The sequence below is a fragment of the Anopheles stephensi genome, chromosome 3 (genome assembly GCF_013141755.1).
Source record: "Anopheles stephensi strain Indian chromosome 3, UCI_ANSTEP_V1.0, whole genome shotgun sequence".
NCBI classification, from domain to species: domain Eukaryota; kingdom Metazoa; phylum Arthropoda; class Insecta; order Diptera; family Culicidae; genus Anopheles; species Anopheles stephensi.
The window spans coordinates 55415877-55435607 of record NC_050203.1 but is presented as its reverse complement, the minus strand read 5'-3'; the positions used below and the strand labels follow the sequence as shown (position 1 = coordinate 55435607).

The 19731-nt window shown below is 40.6% G+C and overlaps 1 protein-coding gene across 3 annotated transcripts in view; it reads right to left on the bottom strand.

The window, feature by feature from the left end:
• LOC118513433 overlaps positions 1-19731 on the bottom strand; it is a 197676-nt gene that overhangs the window by 172934 nt on the left and 5011 nt on the right. For 2 of the 3 annotated variants that reach the window (XM_036059162.1, XM_036059163.1), the window contains exon 3: positions 15030-15032. The exons of the other annotated variant lie outside the window; for it this stretch is intronic. The gene's annotated coding sequence lies outside the window, so the exon portion shown is untranslated. The remainder of the gene's footprint in view (positions 1-15029; positions 15033-19731) is intronic. 3 annotated transcript variants of the gene reach the window in all.

The following is a 19731-nucleotide window of genomic DNA, read 5'->3' as shown; positions in this document are numbered from 1 at the left end:
AGCTGCTGGGGATGGGATTTTCCTTCTCCGTAGGTCAATCACACTACACCTCTCGTTCGGGAAGGGGACATGTTCATCGGTTAGATACCGGCGACCGGGTTCTTCAGGCGGATCGACATCTTTTCCAGGAAATGGGAATTTACCTATTCTTGCTCACTAAGATGGATTAATCTTACCTTCCATGGTGAGAAGGGTATTGCCGAAGGTGAAGAGTGAATGGAAAGGGACTAGTAGAGCTGTATCATTGGGTCATGTAGAACATCTGGCCAGGGAATCAAGGTTGGAAAATTTATGGCCCATTTTAGATGTGGCTCCATTGTGTAGTAAAATGTGGTTCGTTGGTGTTTCTCGGGTGGTATGAATTCACACATCAACCAAGATGTATGCAACATTGCGTTAACGGATAGTTTTTGGGGTTCTTTTATGCAGTTTGTGCTGGCGTTATATTCATTCGGTAAGTTTGAATATAGTTCCAAAATTTGATCAGCTTAGTCTTAAGTCTCCGTCTCTATCAAGACCTATTTAAATAGTGAATATTAGCTCAATTTCAATTAAAAATTCTTGTGATAGTTTCAAAATTGTACTGAGATGAAAACAGATTCCTATTTATTAAGCCTTTTGTATCGTTTTCCAAATTTGTACGATAAAATACAACTTGGCAGCTAATTGCGCCTACAAGAAGACATTGTGGGGGACAGTAATAGTTTCTAGTGAGTTATACAGATGCCGTAAAAGCAGTTGAACTTACTGTATTATTTAATTAAAAAATAAATTTAATTGAATAAACTTACAAAACTCGACCCAGAAGTATAATGAGATACGTATACAGTTGTTGGATTGATGTTACGGATTTACACGTGTGTTGAACCTACGTTGAATTGTAAACTAGCTCAACACACTGCAATCATACACGTGAACATTGAAACGAGCCGAGTTTTTTCAGTTAAAATACATAAAGCGTAAAACATTTGTCTGGTAAGACTTCAGATAGTTTTGAAAAACCTAGCTTCAACCTTTTAGGAAAAGGCTACTCAGTCATGTTTTAATTCAATTTTCCATTTGTTGACGATTGTATTGAAAGCATGATGCTATTTTTTGCTCTTCATAACCACCCATATTACATACTGCTCTGATGAAGTATCTATTTTTTGAAACTATTTTCCATCAAATATTCGCTGAAGTATGCATGTAATAATTTCATTGAATTTATGCTTATATTGAAAATTGCAGTCACAATAAAATCATTCTGTACAAATCCAACGATACATTCTTACATTATCTGCATAACTCTACTAGTAGTTCTACGGAAAAAACACCATCGATTACTATTAGAAGCATTTAATTGTCATTCATCGTATCATTGTTAGGGTAAATGGATTAAAAAGGTTTGTTCTTTCACATCGTTCAAATTCAGTGGCAACGTACACTCGTTTACAGAATGCTATTGAATTGCGATGGGTTTGAATTGAAATATAATATATCAAAGCATGAAGTTATTTTATTCATGCTAAATTTTACAGCACGGCAACAATATAACCGCAATACGAAAGATTCTAATATTTTCGCTCGCTATGTTTTCAAGATACTTTATTTAAAGTGCCAATGGACAATAATGTTAACCAGGATAACTCTTGAACACAGAAAAAAAATTACTGACGTATTTTTCTTCCTCTTCTTTAGCACTAGAACCCCAAAAAGTAGACATAGCAAAGAAGTAAGCTCTGCGTACGAACAGGCGGTCTGGATGGGATTTGAACCCCGGTCCTGCCGTGATCGAATTACTAAGAATATAAAAATGCCTGGTATCTTGGTCTTGATGTAGTCCAAAAGTTCTGTCGTTTAGAGGTCTGCTCCAAGCGTAGGAAACCTCATTTATAACCATATCAAAGTGCATATATTTTGGCAAAAATTGCATTCCACTGGTGTGGTGTGTGATCTGAAGGCGAAAATTAAAAAAAATTCTTTTAAATAAAAGCATGATAAGCTCCTCTTTCTACATACAAATTCACTGTCCCTCTTCTTGACCTAACGACCTCTAGATTATGCTTATGTTTCTGGCTTACTAGACTTAAGGATACCACATAGTTGGATAGTCAAGATGGGATTTGAAGCCCAGTTCTGCCGTGTGAAGACTGGCGCCGTTGTCACTTCAACACCAGAGCGTCCTGCATACAAACATTAACCTAAATGGTACTCATTTTCCTAACTTTTTTTCTCTAGGTTTTCTATAGCGATGTAGAAATTTAATTTGACCACTCTGTATTGTATCAGCACATTAAGCCTGAAGCCAGTCTATTCAAGACTCTCTTTGATATTTGAGGATTTTCATTATTAAAAAGGAAAATCATCTACCACAGTCATACAAAATAGAAAACATTCAATGAATATTCCCTGCATTATAAGTACATTCCTATTTATGTCCTATAAAACATAAGGAGAAAATGTCCTTTTAAGCAACGCTACAAGCCCTCAGTTCCTGTAAATGTATCGAAAATAATTTTATTTGTAAATTATTCTCCTCTCGAGTGCACTTTATCTAGCACTCTCCAGACTGTTCTACCATTAGGATTATTCCATCCTCTTTGCTTCGTTCCACAGTTCCGTTCGAGTTCTTCCAGTGGTCGTAAATCTGCGCCAATCGAATGCGAGTCTTACGAGCTCAACTCGTGTGTGTTTCTTGGGCAGCTTTTAACACTCGATCGGTTACTTTGCAATCGCTTCGTTTCTCCATTCAAACGACTCAACACAATATTATTGCAGTCTCGACAGCCTCCACTTCCGAGTAGGCTAGACAGCATAAATACTCCCCATTGTTGGGGATGCTTTTTGAAATGCAAATGCCCAAACCGAATGCGCCCAGCATTCCCGGTGGTGCTCGTAATAGGCAATGTTTTACATCCGATAGCAATGTTGCCAAAAGTGTTGGCAAAAATCGATCGAACATTCCTACAAGACGCTACATAAATTTTAAACCACCCGGCCTGTTGACCCTCCTTTCCCTCGGTGTCTGTGTAAAGGGTGTCCTATCCTTATGTTTTCTTTTCTCAAGTATACTGAACTGGAACGCCCATTTCGATGGTCGTGTGAGTGCGAGATTTATGCATTATGAATCCGAAATAATTCAACATTCGGTATCGAAACGCCGTTTGGCCTTGACTTGAGCACACTTCCTGGGCAGAGTTGCGTCGGGTCGCTAGTATACATTGACGTCGCCCCAACCCCATTTTCTTAACGACGCCATGCTACCAAACGCACCATTATCTTGGCCACCAGAACAAAAGCCAAAGTTCATCCTTCTGTGGCAGACACTTGGCAGATCGGGATAGTTGTGGGTTGTGTGGAAAGCGGACTGCTGAAAACTAAATCCCAAAGTAATTTGCTGTTACTGCCCATCCTGCCTATAGCAGCACCACCGCTGGTTGGATGGACCGGTGTGCGAGTGTGCGATGAGTCGAACAACTTTCATTGAGCTTTGATGGATGAAACGAGTCCGAACGACGCTAGACCGGCTCTGCTCGGAGGCCAAATAGATCCGGGCGTCCGCATCAAAATCACTCGCATAAATCCTGCTAATTGAAACAAACTATTACGCTCTTATCCCCTTTTTCGCAGACGATAATGAAGCTTTCAGAACATCCTCGTTAAGCGTGTGGGATTAACAGGAAACAATACGCCGGCACCCGTTAACAGCCTGGCAGCCGGCTGCAGTGAGTGGATGGAATAAATGAGATTTTCGAGTAGCAGCCTGTTCGAGATGAATTCGATTGCACGCCAAAATGAGCATAAAGTGCAGAGTGTGTTCGTTTAATTAAAGTGCTGGTGAGTTAAGTGTGTTGGGTCATTTAAAAAAAATGTTTTAATTACATACCAGGGTTAAATGGGCTCGGATTCTCACTTGGAGAGCTTGTTTGTAACATTTTAAACATAATTCGTTGCACTGATGCAGTACATAAATTGGTAACGTAGACACATTAAAGTACATATTCTGAATCAATATACCGGAACATTAAAAACAACACGATTGTTGTAATGCAAATACTTTTAAAAGACTGATTGGCTTCTTCAAACACCCTCGGAAAATCTCTCATCTCATGAACTACTCAATGAATGAATGAACGTTATAATGCATTGCTATAGCACTGTTGAACTCTGAACCGCAGTTTGATGAAATAAAATCACTTGAAATGAAAAATTAAATGAAACTTATCACTACAACTCAACTTTCCAACTTAAAACTAGAGCAACTTGGTCTTTAGAAAACTTTTGGCAGTCCATATAGGCCTTAAGCCTTAATAATAATCCTGAACAGTCTTCAGAGGCCTTATGTCAATTATCTGAGACTAAAGTAGTAGCTGTTATACACATGTTTATTCTCAGTAAAACTGGTCTTTTTTTTCTTTAACGAAAAAGTTTAAAACATCATGTCGAACAACATCATCACAAAATGCATCTCTTCTTCTTCTTCCTTGGCACTACAACCTCGAGAGGTCTCGGCCTCCCATTTTTGGTTTTCTGTGACTTAATTTTACCCGCAGCAAAGTAGTCAGCCCTACCTACGGGGAGGCAATTTGGATGGGATTTGAACCCCGGTCCTGTCGTGTGAAGGCCGGCGCCGTTATCGTTTCCTCCACCGAACTCGCACAGGAAATGCATCTCACTCGTCACAAAAATCTGGATCGTCTAAGAGATGGACAGCGATATTTGTAAAGCAATGTTCATCTTGCCTAGAATATTTCCTACTTTTCGGTAGAGAGTTCTGACATCTAAACCCAAGACTCTTAATGCTAAACAAGATGGTGGGTCAAGATATTAGGAGGCCCCGAGAGTAATGGCAGATGAAGTCCCTCTAATTGTGATGCTAGAAGGAAACAACAGGATTTCCCTCACCGACAATGCCCCGAGCGGCCGCTCTTTTCGCTCCTATCCGCTGATCCATCACTGATGCTTAAGCCTCCAGAATGTACAGCTTGTATATATCCTCTTCAAATTCCTATGCGTTTGAACAGCACAGCATGAATCAAACACTGTTAGGGGGCAATGTCATAAAGCTCGAAGCAATAAAAACCTGTCATCAGATTTTGCCTCACTACTTTCATTTGCTTCCTTCAAATAGTAAACGCACGGTACGGACAAACCTTTCAGATTGTGTTTTTCAACTGATTTGGATTAAGCATGGTTGCTCCAAATATACTGGTAACGCTATAAAACGCGATTTGATATATAAAAAAACTAATAGTGATGGATAATTGGGTTGGTCGCTAGAACTCAGAGCCATCGAATGATACTTTACGGTATTTCCGTTTGTTTGCATTTGTTAATTCGAGTATTAAAAGAATAAAATTGACTACATTCTAGCTTACAAATAAACAGATTGAGCAAATTCTGAGTATAACAAAAGAACACTGATGCTCTCTTATTTCGCTTGTTCAACATTCGAATAGTATTTTCCAAATGTTTTGTTTTCCCCCTGCATCCAAAAAATGAATACTATTCCATTACGCATTCAATGTTGCATGTTGTTCCCTGTAACCATCATTTCAATTCGAAATTTAACAGGAACGAGCAACAGTTGGGTGAAGGAAAACTCTTTCGACTTTGCTCCACGCACCTACACAACACCATTACATTTGCTGCCCATCTTTGCCTTGGGCAAAAATCTCACCACAAACCATGTTGTGGTACAATTTTCCGAAAAACGCTCCAAAGCTGTTTAAAGCACAAGCAGCTACGAAAGCTCCACCCGCTCCATAAATTCAACCCTCCAAACCAGACCATACCAGTATGTTTATATGTTTTTCACCATTTTTCGTTCACGTTTTTCGATTGATGCGATTGAAGTTACAACGCCATCTCTGTTTTTTTTTTTGCTCGTTTGATTTTGCTGTTTCACTTGTCACGGTCACCTTCACCACATTTCGGAAAGCGTACGGTAGGAAATGGAAAACAACAAACGAAAGATAACGAATTTCCTTTTCCCGCTTCGCTCGCCACTACAAAGTTGTGCCCCGAAAGCAGTGCGCGAATTATGGGTGTTTTCTTTCCCGGGTTTTCCGAAACTCTCGGGCCCCACCCGGGTTGGATTGACATGAAGAAAATTTCAATTTGTCGTTTGCTTCTATCCTATCTCTCTTACTGTGTATCAGTGTGTGAATGTGCATGGTGGTATGAAAGGAAACTTTTCCTCCAAGCAATGAGCGATGAGGAACGAGGACACGGAGAACTTACTCGCGTTAGTGTGAAATTACTAGTTTCATCTCGAGTCCTTTGCACTCTTGCCGGGTCTTGTTGACTGCTTGATCAGACAAATTGTAACATTACGCTGTAGGCAACCATTTCCCACTGCACTTTGATTTTGATGTAGCAAATCAATATTTGATTTTTGCTCTTATTTTCGCCACGAAAAGCTTTAACTCAACTTGTTTTTGAACTCTAAATTTAAAATTAAAGACAGTCAGAAATTAAACATTAAGAACAGTATTTAATACAATGGAAAAAACTTCAGTTCAAAAAGCTTATTGTGACAGTTTTCTTCTGCATAAGAACTGGCGAGTAATCTCTTTACGTCATATGCAACTTTGAAATGTTTAATTAATATTTAATTTAACCCCTCATATTTGTAGAACGCTCCGAAAAGTTGCTTCTCACCATGCAGCTCGCACTAGTTGGGAGTGACAGTTCCATTTTCCCGCTGCAACAGTTAAGCTGCACACTAGATGCACTTTTCTCGCTCACTCCAGAACCGACTCTTCGTAAGAGTCGTCCCGGTGCACACAACACATTCCGGGAAACTTTTGCCAGACAAAGAAATCCCACACCACACGCGGAGAAAGCATGAAAGAGATTTAATCAATTAAATCATTTCATTTTATCCACGCTCGGTGCAAAGTTTCCCCGCACTAGGAAGGCTTTTCATTTCGCGCTTGCCTTCCACATTTCCGACCCTCTCGCTATATCTCCGTAGCGCTTTCTTACACTTTCCTCAGCTTAAGATAAATAAAATTTTACTGTTAAAAAGCACTAAAAAAAGTGGCGTGACCACGTACATTTCTCTGTTTGTGTTGTGCCGTTTGGCGGTGTGCTTCGTGCTTAACTTTCTTCTCTTCGCAAACTTTGCTTTTCATATTGGGGAATGTTTCTAAAAAAAAAAAAAGAAGAACTTTTCCGCCCCTGTCTAGGCAATCTCATCTTCAATGGCTCAACTTCTTCGGCCAAAGAAAGCCGGATGGACCGGGGCTGGGTGGGTGTCGAAGTTAGCCTAATTAATGCGCATCCCTGCTCGGAGGATTCATTTTACGACCGCGGAAAACATTGGCCCAGGCCAACGGTGTATGCAAACTTTTGCTCAAACACTTTAACTGACCTAGTAAACCGTGCAACGGGTGCAAGAACCGAGCGCACGAACGAATGTTCTGTTGGGGTTCTCGATGATTTGGAAGGTAAACATTGCTCTTCCGAGAAAGTGGGTCTGTAGCACAGGCACGGTCGGTTCGGTTTGTTTCGAGGCCGCTTGTCGTGCTGCATCTATCGATTAATGAGGGTACGGAAATCGGATCGTTTAATATCGGTACACAACTGTCGAGTGGTGAAAGCTTAACTCGATTTGTTGTGTCGCTTAATTACGATGATAGGATATCGTGTCATATTATATCACTGGTTGAAAATAATTGCGATAATGATTTAATTGAATTATAATTAGTTTCTTTTAATTTCTGTAAATTTATAAAAGAATTATAAATTGTGTTATATGCTTAAAAGTCATTCATATTTGAACGGGGATGCGGTATGGAAGGGATTTGAGCCTCTGTCCTCTGAAGTGTGAAGAACGGCGCATCTGTCGCCTCGGCCACCGAACCGCCCCACTTTCCTGACTATCCAGTTTATTCACTGATGATGATTCAAATTAGACTCGCCAAGCTCCGGTGGCCTGGTCAGGTTTTGAGAATGCTACCGGACGGCCCAGCCCGTAAAGTCCTTTTAGACCGTCCACATGGAAAAAGGAGGAGGCTTGACGCAAACAGAGATTAAATGATGGCGGTGATGGATGCCAGAACGGCCGGGATGATCAATTGGCAGACTTTACTGCTCAAGGTCTAGCAGCATCGTCGTCACCACTTATATAGCAGCAGCGCCATATCCCTGCCACTTTGAAGGACGCACTTATGACATCTTTGCGAGCGATCAAGGCAACTACGGCGCGGGTCTTCACACGGCACCATCATCCTGACCTCCTCCCTATCTAGCTACGGTCACAGGAATCCAGAAATGACAGGCCGAGACCTTTTGATGTTGTAATGCCAAGATAGAATAAGAAGAAGGATGGTTAGTCCTGCGTTCAGCGAGGCAATCTGGATTGGTTTTGAACCTAAGTCCTGCCATTTAAAAGCAATCACTCCATCCAAATAAGACCCTGCTACGAATCCATATGAAGGGCTTATGGACATATGAAGAACAGATATCATATTGATTATTTTATTCAATTATAAGTTTTATAACGATTTTAAACAGAAATATAAATTAAATATATATTTTCAGCTTCACACCACGGCAATAAATCATTTAAAAACTCATCTGCAAACAAATTCATCTAGTCTGGTTATCCGTCAATTTTCATGTATTAATCTCATGATTAAGACCTCTCGCCAATCGCATCTCCTCTTTCAGCTAATGACTTTCCATAGAACTCGCGGAAGATAAATGCTTATTAGCTACTCGAAGCGCAGCAAACCCATCACTCAAACCCCCACATGACCTTTTCCCTTTGTTTGTGTGAAAAGTTACCGACCGATCATGCACGATAGCTTCTGATGAAGTTGTTTGTGAAGCTAACCACTCAATTGCATCGTAATACGAGCTCTTTTTTCTCCTCTTTTTTCGGAGAACCCGAGAATAGCCAATTTCCTGCAGCAACCGATCTAGCTCCCCTGTCCGCCAGCTAAATTACCCTAATCAATTCTCACACCATCGCCCACAACCATCGCATTACTGTATCGATCGATTAGCTTGTTTTTTCGGAATGCAAATGCTACCCACTGTGCCGTGTTGATGGCTCGGAATAATGTTCACTGAACTTTGCTGCTTCGATCCAGCGCTGAGCGCATGGGTGGAGGCTCTGTGGTACAGGGTGGTCATTTTTAGAATGCTTTAAACAACTAAACCGACGGCACAAACTGGCGGAAGTTGTTAATTCACTTTTATAGCACTTTTTGGCACGTCAAGCGTCGTCAGTTTGGGTCGATTGTTTTCCCATGCTTGCCATTGGAAGAAGAAAAAAAAACGATTTCCACCACCACTTCCAGCTTGATTGTTTGGCCGTGCTTGATCGTTCAACTAGACGCACCGTCTGGCACCGTGTACTAGGCGAACCGAAAACTTCCAACTAATTGAAATGAGCACCACCAAACTTTGAGTATCGCCAAATCTCGGCGCGTGTTCTGCGCACTCTTATCGAAACGCGAAGAGGCGGGCATAAATTTTCCAAGTGTCTATAAATTTTATCATCCATCAGCACACGGTGCCGGGTTCGGGAAAGGCATCTTCGCCAAGGGGTCGCCATTACGCACATCCCCGCATCCAAATTCCAACCCCGGGAAGCCAACTCCACGTACAAAGCTGCTGGCTCGCAATGCTTTGTAGTGTGTTTTTTCTCCACAGTTCTCTTCCACCTTTTTTTTGCCCCATGAGACCAATTCCTCACTGCGACAGTGACTTCATTGTTTCGTTCTTAAGCTCCTCGGCGTCAGGCATGACGACAGTTTGGGGCCCGGCTGCACCGGGCTGGCTCACAAAATCAGGGTCGCGCGCCGTTGCGGTGTTTTTCGATATCAGCATAATTTTTATTCTTTCTGCGTCTCGTCAGTTCCTCGCCTGCAGGGCTGGGTTTCGGTTGCGTCACTAGTTGAGAAAAGCAATGAAATAGGCAACGTATTGGCGCATAAAAACTGGATTATTCGAAGGTGCTTTGGGACGTATACGATGCTGTGTTTAGGGCAGTATATGTAATTAGATGTTTGGTAGAAGGAAAACAGACTTGTTTTTCGAACATTTACATGCATACATATCGTTGCAACGTTCGAAGAACTTCGGTGGAAAATGTTTCACACATGCTGAAATGTTGCCTAAATCTATGCAATCTGCATAACAAAACCCCGTTAGACATGCAATTTGCATAGAATAATTGTGTTTAATGTGAATATCAACAAAAGCCAGACGCTATCTCACAAAAACAGATGAAAAAAAAATATTTCTAACGCCCAGACTTCAACGAAAGTATTTTTGTAAATCAAAAATTGTTTTACTGAATATCAATGCAATCCAGACGATACATAAATCATCATTATACAACATTGCATCGTTATAAAACAATTATTCCTACATTCCACTGATGAAACACAATATTATTGATTTACGTCTCTTCTTTTGAACTGATAATAAATAAAATCATAAAAGTTCTACACTCATGAATCTTACATCTACTCAATCACTCCTGTCTGTAAGATACTGTTCCACCGTTTACGACAGGGGAAAAAAGACCGTGCATTAATAAAGTATAAAATGAATATGTATTGAATGTAAATTGAGACACGTTACAAGCGGTTTTATCTTCCCATCACGGTAAGGGAAAAAATGCTCAAAATACCTATTCCTCCCTGTTTAAACAACCCTTTGCAGAGGCACTTCATTGGAAAACAATTAATAAACCTCGCCTCCCACACACACCCACTACAGCTTTCCTATGATTCATCGGTAAAACTTTGGCATTATCGATCAAAGCCCCACCGCTCGAGGGGTTGGATCATTTTTCTTCTCTTTATCCTGCGGTGATCCCATCGACCCCATCTCCCACCGTTCCAAATCAGGATCATGTTTATTCGTCTTCCTGCTGAAGTCTCTCGAAACCCGAAGCAAAACGAAAAGCTACACCAACCCCATCGAACAAAAGAAATCAAAACAAAAAGTAACGATGTACCGAAAATACTACACCGCCCATCGAACGCAACCCGAAGCGTTGTTCGATCCCTTATGGCTAGTGAGCGGCTGCTGCTGCTTAACATCATATCCCACCCAGGTTACAGATACGCTGGAATCACAACCGTTTCCTGTGCCGAGCCGTACCGGACACGGCCAAAGAATTAGCAGCAGGACACAACCGGCTACCGAGCGCTACCTGCCAAGTTGTTGAAGGACGGTGACCCGCCGGTTTTTCTTCATTTCCTAAACCACACACACACGTACACACACGTGCACACACCCTTCTGGTGCTATTCCCTACGGGCGAGGGATCGAGTTTTTCCGGTACACCAGCTTCCCACATCATTCATTTGAGCCATAGATAAACTTTCCACCCGGCTGCTACGTCTACTGCTGTAACCACTGCCGAGCTATGAAGCCTGAGCAGAAGCTATGGTCCCTTTTTTTTTTGCTGGTACCGTGGTTGGTGATAAGTAGGCTTAGTATGAGGCAGGCTCAGCCTTTCTATTTTCTCGCTCACTCACAATCTATCACACTCTTGCTCTCAAGGAAAAAAAAACTCGGGTCCTCGTTTTTGGGGGTCAGCTACGGAAACGGAAAAAAGTTGAAGAAAAGTTTTACCACACACTGCCACACACTTTTCCAGCCGGCGAGTAAGACGAAAAGAAACGAAATTCATTGGAAACACCACATGAAAGATATTTCTTTTTGAGAAATACATTCCAACAATAAAATTAAAAAAAAACACAATACATACACTACGTTTACAAGGCGAAAAGATATAAATAAATCGGGTTGAAGTTGCTTTTGTGTAAAATGTTTTTTAACCATTTTAACAAAATATAGGTTATTTTTTCATAATATTTTAAAATAAAAGAACGATAGATCTACATTGTGATATAACATTTTAAATCATATTGTGAGTTTTTTTTGCATAATTCTTTATCTATAATTACTTATAAAAATAAATTTTGGAGTTTAAATTTAAAACATAAAACTTAAAACTTAAAATTTAAAAAAAAAAAACACTTGATTGAGAAAATTTGCCTTAGCACCTTAGCAGTTTTGAATATAAAAAACACTTTCAAAATGATTAACTTTTGTTTCAAAAAACATTACATGAAAGAGAGAGAGAGAGAGAGAGAGAGAGAAAAAGAGAGCGAGAGAGAGATTTTATATAAAAATTATACTTTACCAGCTTTATTTTTTCGAAGAATTATAAAAAAATGTTAAAAGACATGTTTTCTGCTTAAATAACTCATTTAAAAAAATCCATTTCATTTAAAAGTTGCTGAGTCATTTCACAGTTCTTTCGAAGAGTCAATGTGATGTCTAATTCATTTTTTCTCGCGGGACAGATTAAATGCAAAAAGCATTCGCGGGCAACATGTTTCAATGAATAGTATAGATAAATGCTCGATAAATATCAACCAATTATTTTCTTTCTAAAATGTTCTTCTTCATTCTTATTAATCTAATTCTTAATTTTAGAACAAATGGAAATTTATATTAGAAAATTATTAGAAGCCTAAAGTTTGCTCGGTGGCGTGCAATTTCAAGCATTCCATAAATCTATACGTCGTGTAATTTGACCTCCGTCGTATAAGTCGAGTTGGATTTCGTTAGCTTAAAGCAATCAGGAGAGCGATGACTCTAACAGCAAGATACACAAATAGTTTACTGATGAGATCTAGTGACTTGGAAAACAACGAATGAATTCGTTTTTGCTAATATCAGAAATTATAGTTGATAGCTAAGGTTTTCATCCAGAAAATGTTGAATATCTCGGTCGAAGAACTCATGTATGTTTGGTATTCGTCCCAACTTCCTGACTGTTTCTCAGTAAGTATGACAGATTATCCATCAACCATGTAAATTCATTATAGAAATCCAGTACTGTCCATCCAGTCTTGAGACTGTAGAGCCAAATAATGATAGAAAGTATTTGTAAACACCCATGGTGTAGTCTACTTTACCACTTTCAGTTAAAACAATTAAGACGCAAACAAGCAATATGGCCAGGCCGTCCTTATATCTCCAATATTATCGCCACCCTTGATGGTATATCCCTTACTACTTTCACACTAGAAAGTAACTAGCGAAATGATTCTACTTTGTGACTCCTTGAAATGAACGCCTTTTCCAACCCTCCATCAAACTCTAACCAATTTCTTTCCCCTGCCCACGCAATTCATGGACGATGATTTGAAGTGGTTCATGCCAATTTAATATACTATCTGCTCGACAGTCGGTTCCGGTGAAGAATTTCAACAACTGCAATGTTAACATTCCTCCATTGGCACGGTAGCAACACCGAACAACTCAAATCCCGTCGAGGGATAGCATTTGATACAGCAATGTAAAGATTCAACATGAGCTGATGAAGCTGGTACAGCTTTCGTTTGGTTTGGTTCGGTTTACGGTGTGGGAAAAGCCGTACCAATCGAGCCATGGTTCCGCCAGACTGGGCTGGGCTGACATATTTAATAAACTTTTTAATAAGATTTTCGTCCACCCACTGCTGGTCAGGGATCTGAGCTTCGGGGGAATGATGCTGTCCCAGCTGATACGAGCGTAGTAACATTGATCCAGTAACGTCTCGCGCTGTATGGAAGCGATGGAGGCGCCTGGTACTGTGTGTGTGCTGAGTGTATTTAAAATTCATATTTTATTCCTTCTATTTTGTGTTAGACTTCAGGCGGTTCAGGATTTTAAGGCACTGGTTGAAAGCTTATTCTGGTTGAATACAGAAACGAAACAGAGCGTCTGTTAACTTAACGTACTTTCCGCCACATCATTCCTTTTTTCCGCATGCATTAACGCAAATCGAGCAGGACAGGAACGAAGCGAGGCAAGAGTAAGGCCGAGGACGTATCTGGTGTAAAGCAGCCGCTCACTATAAATTTCCTTCCAACCAATTTTGTGAGGATTTATCTAATGTATCCTAACCACCTAAAGCAGCGGCACTCTTCCTTCATACACCCCAGCCAGCACGGGTACACAACAATGGCGAAGATTTAACTAATCGATAACAGCCCGGCAGCACTCAGCGGCCATACGCTGCTTTCACATTCAGCTCACAATGAGACGATCCTTAAGGCAAAGGGCCAGTCAACTTCAATTCAAAAGAATAATCCACCTAATTCAGTTCACAAACTCATGTCTTCCGGCGCGAGTCTTCGGCGTCCATTACCTCAATGACTAAGCCTACTCTCGCACCCCATCTACAAACCGCAGCTCTCTGACCTCGACGGAAAACTTGACAACCGGGAATGTTGGCCATCGCAAGCCATCCCAAAAATCGATCCCATTCACACAACGGGTCAGTCACGGTTCCTTTCTCACGCACGCGGCACAAAATCTATCGGCCCGAGCTGAGGGTTTATATTCAGATACTGGGCGTAGGAAGAGAAAAAAAAAATTTCCACCCAGGAAAAGTTTTACACGCCGGACCAAGTGAAAGTGTCGGGAAAAGCGGTATATTCTCCCGCAAGAAAATGGTGCAACTTTTCCTCGTTTATTGAGAAGAGATGCGCCAAACGTTGCTCTATTTTACACAGACCGGGATGGAAGGACCAACACAAAAAACGATTCTCAGAGCTTGGGGTTGGGAGGGATGCAAAAAAACACAACACGAGATGATGATGGGAAAAACGACTTTTCGGAATCATCTCTCTGGATATGATGGAGATTTTTTTTCATTGCATATACGCACACACACACACATACACACATACCGTCTCGATGGTATGGTTTGTTGGAGTGGAAGCTTCAAAGGACCTAACTGCACAGTGCTGCTGTCTGTACCACCATTCCGTTCCCTAGCATTGGAAGCTTTTTGAAGCATTATGATAGCAATTTATGCTAGCTTATATTGAGAGACTTTAACTTTTTTTATTTCAATTGGACAAGAGAATCGAGGTACGGGTGAGACAATGGTAGAGTGCAAAGTGTGGAAGACATACGGACATTGAACCTTAGTTGGTGGCTGAAAATGTGCTGCAATATACAAAATTATTCAATTAAATTTCACGAGCACGGTTACAAGAATAAGTTTGAACATTCTTGCCGGCATGTGCTTTGCGGTAAAACGAAACAGATGCTCCACAGTTCTACATGTGGTAATGTTTGTGTCTGGAACAGAAATGAGGTGAATGTCTGGAAGCGGTATTTCGGTAGTCTATGACTTTTGGTCTGATTGTTACGTGGTAACGTTTGCTTCATGGCCCAAAGTTCAAAGAAAATTAGAGATATCCATGCTGTGATGCAAGACTTTGTACTTTTAATTTGTTTGTTTGTTTTGTTTGTTATTGTAGAGCCTATATAAAGAAAGAATAGTACACAATAAGCTTCCTACAGGCTTCAGAATTTAAGAAAAAACAAATATCTTAATTTTTTTAGAGAATCCTAATATCTTTTGTCAGACACCTGGAGATAAGAATTTGTTTTTGAAGAAATCCAGACACATTTAATTGAACATATATTAATGTAAGAGAGATCTTCCAGAGTACTATATTTATGCTAAAACTAGGTCAAACCAGAAGAAGTCTTTGCGCTCGCGAAAGGTCTCAACATATTAATTATTTCAAGCTTTATTTCGTTAAAAAAGTAAAAACAAATTAAAAATTGTTTTATTTCAAAAGATTGAGGGGTCTTTAAAAACTGACTACTGATATTTTGGTATCATTTAGTCATAAAATCCATTGTATGGCCGGCATAAGTCCATAGGTTGTATGAAGAACATTATTACTTATTAATAAAGACCCATTCATTTATTCAGAAAAATGCAAATAGTAAAACAGAAAAAATGATGTAAAGATGATGATAAATGATGCTTTTGAACTTACTAGACTAACAATTATTTAAAAAAAAGGTCTTCTACAAACTTTTATCTTTAAACCTGCAATCTCAAAAGGGCATAGCCTTAAATCTACAATACGACTTCAGAAGTTCTGACCAAAGTCAACTGAAAAGTGTGCTACATAAATAGCGATGTCTCCATATAAAACAATATCTCTGGGATTTCATCGAAAACTATGACAAAAAATGAAGCATTAAACAAGCTACAACGAAGTATATCGCACGATTCGAAATCTGGAAACTATCAGTCGTCAAAATTTCCCACTACGGTACATAAATAACCATAGATTAATTATACCATCCAATACACAAATCACCCTCCAGTTAGTGCTAGCTGTTTTGTCTGCAGATTTTTTTTTCAAATCGCGATTCTCCGAACCGCCTAATTAAGCACACGCCTCGTACAGAAGACACACCAACACCCTTACCGTTCCGTTTGTCTGCAGTTGACGCAAAAGCTACCAGAGCTTACGCTCGCTTTAGCCAAACTTCACCCGTACGGGACCGGGTGAAAGCATAAACATTTTGTTTGGCTCGTTTTCGTCTTACGCCAGATTCGGGTGCACCTCGGCAGGATGTGCGTGAAGCGTGAAAAGTGAAGTGACGTAATCTGTGCTGTAATCAGTATTTAGGGGAAGCCTGATTAGTGCCAAGAATCTGCAAATGAGGCGGCAGAAAATCTTTTGCTCGAAGAAAAACTCTCCCCTCTCTGAGTGTGTGGCAGCCCGAACTCTTTATTCAATAGCGCGACGGTCGGTGAGGTCGGTAGTGGCAGTGTGGCAAAGGATGTATAAGCTTCAGACGCCTACCAGCCTTTCAATCGCGGCTTCTAAACGCTCAGCAACGCTGCGTGTAGGTGTAGCTTTGATTTGGATGGGCCCGTTCGGCTCGTGCTGTGGGTAATTATTTCAGCTCATAAAGATGGTTTTTCTACGCCCATTTCCACATCATGCTGTGGCTTACAACTTGCCAAACTGATTTTTCCGGCAAAAGGATTACCACATTCGGAGCGATCCACTGCCGGGAAGTTGCTCGACGAGGAAAAGGAAAAAAAGAATCGACCAAAACGCGCTAAAATACCGGCAGATTTTAACGCCTGCCTTCTTTTTTTTTTTGCCCGCAAAACAAAATTTGACTCCACCATCCCGTAAATTATCTCCTTAAAAGCTTGCGCGTTCAGTTTCCAACCAACAGGCACAAGCCGCGTCTCGGGTTTCCAACCACGGAAATCACTAGTGGTTGGAGTTGGCGCAGGTTTGTGTGTGTGTGTGTGTTCGTTGCGAATGATTTTCAGATTCTGAAAGCACTTTTCCGGTTTCGCCCCATTCCCATCGCCCTTACCACGCACGCACGCTGCAGTGAAAGGTAAGGTGAATACCGATGAGCGATTACATTGTCAGAGTGGCAGAAAGGCTGTGAAGCAGCTTTCCATCACTTGGAGATGCGTTGAATTGGATTGAAGAGGCCTTTTATGCTCGCGCCCGAACACTTCCAGAAGTGTGTCAAAAAAGAGGGAAAGCTTCCCATCAAAACTTGCTCCAAAACCATATAATGTGCATGCTATACGTACACATGATTGATTGATTAGTTTTCCTCCGGCGATCCATGACCTGACTCAAAAAAATTATGGAAAAATAAGACATCTATTCGTTTTTTCTTCCATTTTTCACTTCAACCTTACAAAATTAACATTTTATTCTTTTAACTACATTGCTAAGAAGAAAGCAGACTTGATCGTAGGTATTTTTGTCGCCCTAATGTATGCAATACGCATCACAGATGACTTATGTTTTATTTATTCAAGCATTTATCACATCAATGCTTGCAATAAGGCACTAGCAGCAGTTTGCAATGTAATGTTATTATTTGTGAAACAAATATTAAAATAAGAAATTTTGTTTATTAAATCAATGTAATTACACAAAATTCAAATAACTCAAAAATGGCATCGAGCTGTAATATTCTTCTCATTAAGAGCGTGTTTCAAGACATCGAGCAGTAGCAGAAAACTGGCAATCTAAATTTCTAACAGTTTGCCAACTCTCATCCAAAAAATAAACCTTCATTAAACTGGGTCATGTTTTCTCGTGATACACCGAAAGCTTTGCCTCTTCACGTCATCAACCAAACGGTCACGGATCATGGATCAAAATAAATCGTACCATCAACTTCCCGGTAGCGATAATAGGCAATTTGTCTCGCCATTCCCAGTCCATCAGCCCTTCCTGTGTGTGTGTCGCACTGTTTCAATCGTTTCATCCTTTCTCTTATCGTAAAGCTTTTCTCAGTTTTATCCCGATACTAGCAAAGATTTCACCAGTAGTATCAGGACAAACTGCCAACGATGAAAACGGAGCTCTCCAGCACCATGCTGATGCCAATGGCTAAGCGAGCTTAGATGAAATCTGATCGGAAATCGTTCTCCGGTCTTTACGACTCCCAGGACAATTTTCACCACCACACTAAAGCCGATAAGGGCAGACGAAATGAGCAGCTAAAGTGGAACTTTCTATAGGGGGAAAAATCCTCCCAAGCCCTCCTGGAGCTGAACTGGACCGGGAGGTTTGATGATGGTAAAAGGTGAACTTTCCCTGATAGACAATTGGGACAAGGTCCGCTTAAAGACGAATTTGTTGGCCTACACGGGAGAAGGAAACAAAAAAAAAGAAGAGAGAAAATTTGAAGTCCATCGACACGAATCCCAATCATGATGAAAGTGAGCAACATCACATCATCAGCGAGTAGATTTGTCAGATCACAATACTCTCTTGCGTACTTCAGCCACACCCAACGGGAGCAGCAATAGAAAAGCCACTTTAGGAAACATTTGTCAAAAATTCCCCAAAAAAACCTTCAAATCTCACCATCCAATCAAGCATCGCCAAAAAAAAGTTTTCCAGCAGTTTTGGAAGTGGTGGTCGGGCTTTTCTTTTCCTTCGCATACGAACTGAATGATTGCCAACATTTTTCGGTGGGCCACAAGCTGTAGGAAAGCTCAAAACGCTGTTCGTGGGCCGGGTTTTCTTTGAGCTGGCTGGAAAGCAAGGATGAGAAAGCGTCACCACTCCACTGTGGTAACCGATCGTTAGCCGTTTTAATTGATTCGTTATGAAACTTTTGCTAGCGAAAGGATGGGGCGAAAATTTTCGATAGCCTTTCCGGTTTGCTGGCAGCTGTTTCTTCTAGCTCATCGTCACTTCCACCACCAAGGGAAAACGCTCTCCCTTTGAAGCGTATTGCACTGTGGGTTTCTCTTGTTTTGAGAAGGGCAGTAAAGAGGGTGGCCAAAAGAAAACCGGGACCAAGAAAAGGACACAAATATCGTTCGATTTGCTCCCACAGAACATACCACGTTGGTGGTAGTAGTGTTGGCGGTGAAGTGTTTTAATGGGGCTCATAAATGAGATTTTATGCTTCCCTTGGAACAATCTCTTGCGCTTCAATTGCTTGCCGTGGTACCGGCTGTGACGACATCTCTTTGGCCCAACATTGCTAGCGAATAAAAAGTAGCGTGCAGAATGTGCAATCAAGAATTGGAATATCTGCGAGCTTACAACAAAAAATCGAGTTCCAAATGCATTAGCTTTTCGGTGTAATTATGGCGACCAGCAACTCTTTATCAGTGTGGAAAAGAAAATGTAAAAACTAAGAAAAGAAGAATCCTTTTGTTTTACTCTATGCTACGCAGTTAGGGGTTGGTAAGTTATAAAAATTCTCCCTAACCATTATAACCATACCATAAATATACAAATTACTTCAACGATGAGAATTTCTCCGTTTTTTCCATTCTATCCTTTTTTCCCATCTGGTTGAGAAAATTCCTCAACCCATCCCGTTAAGACACAGTAAAATTGCTCCCACATTTCTTCTCTACGGATGAAGCTTGGGAAGAAAATATTGAAT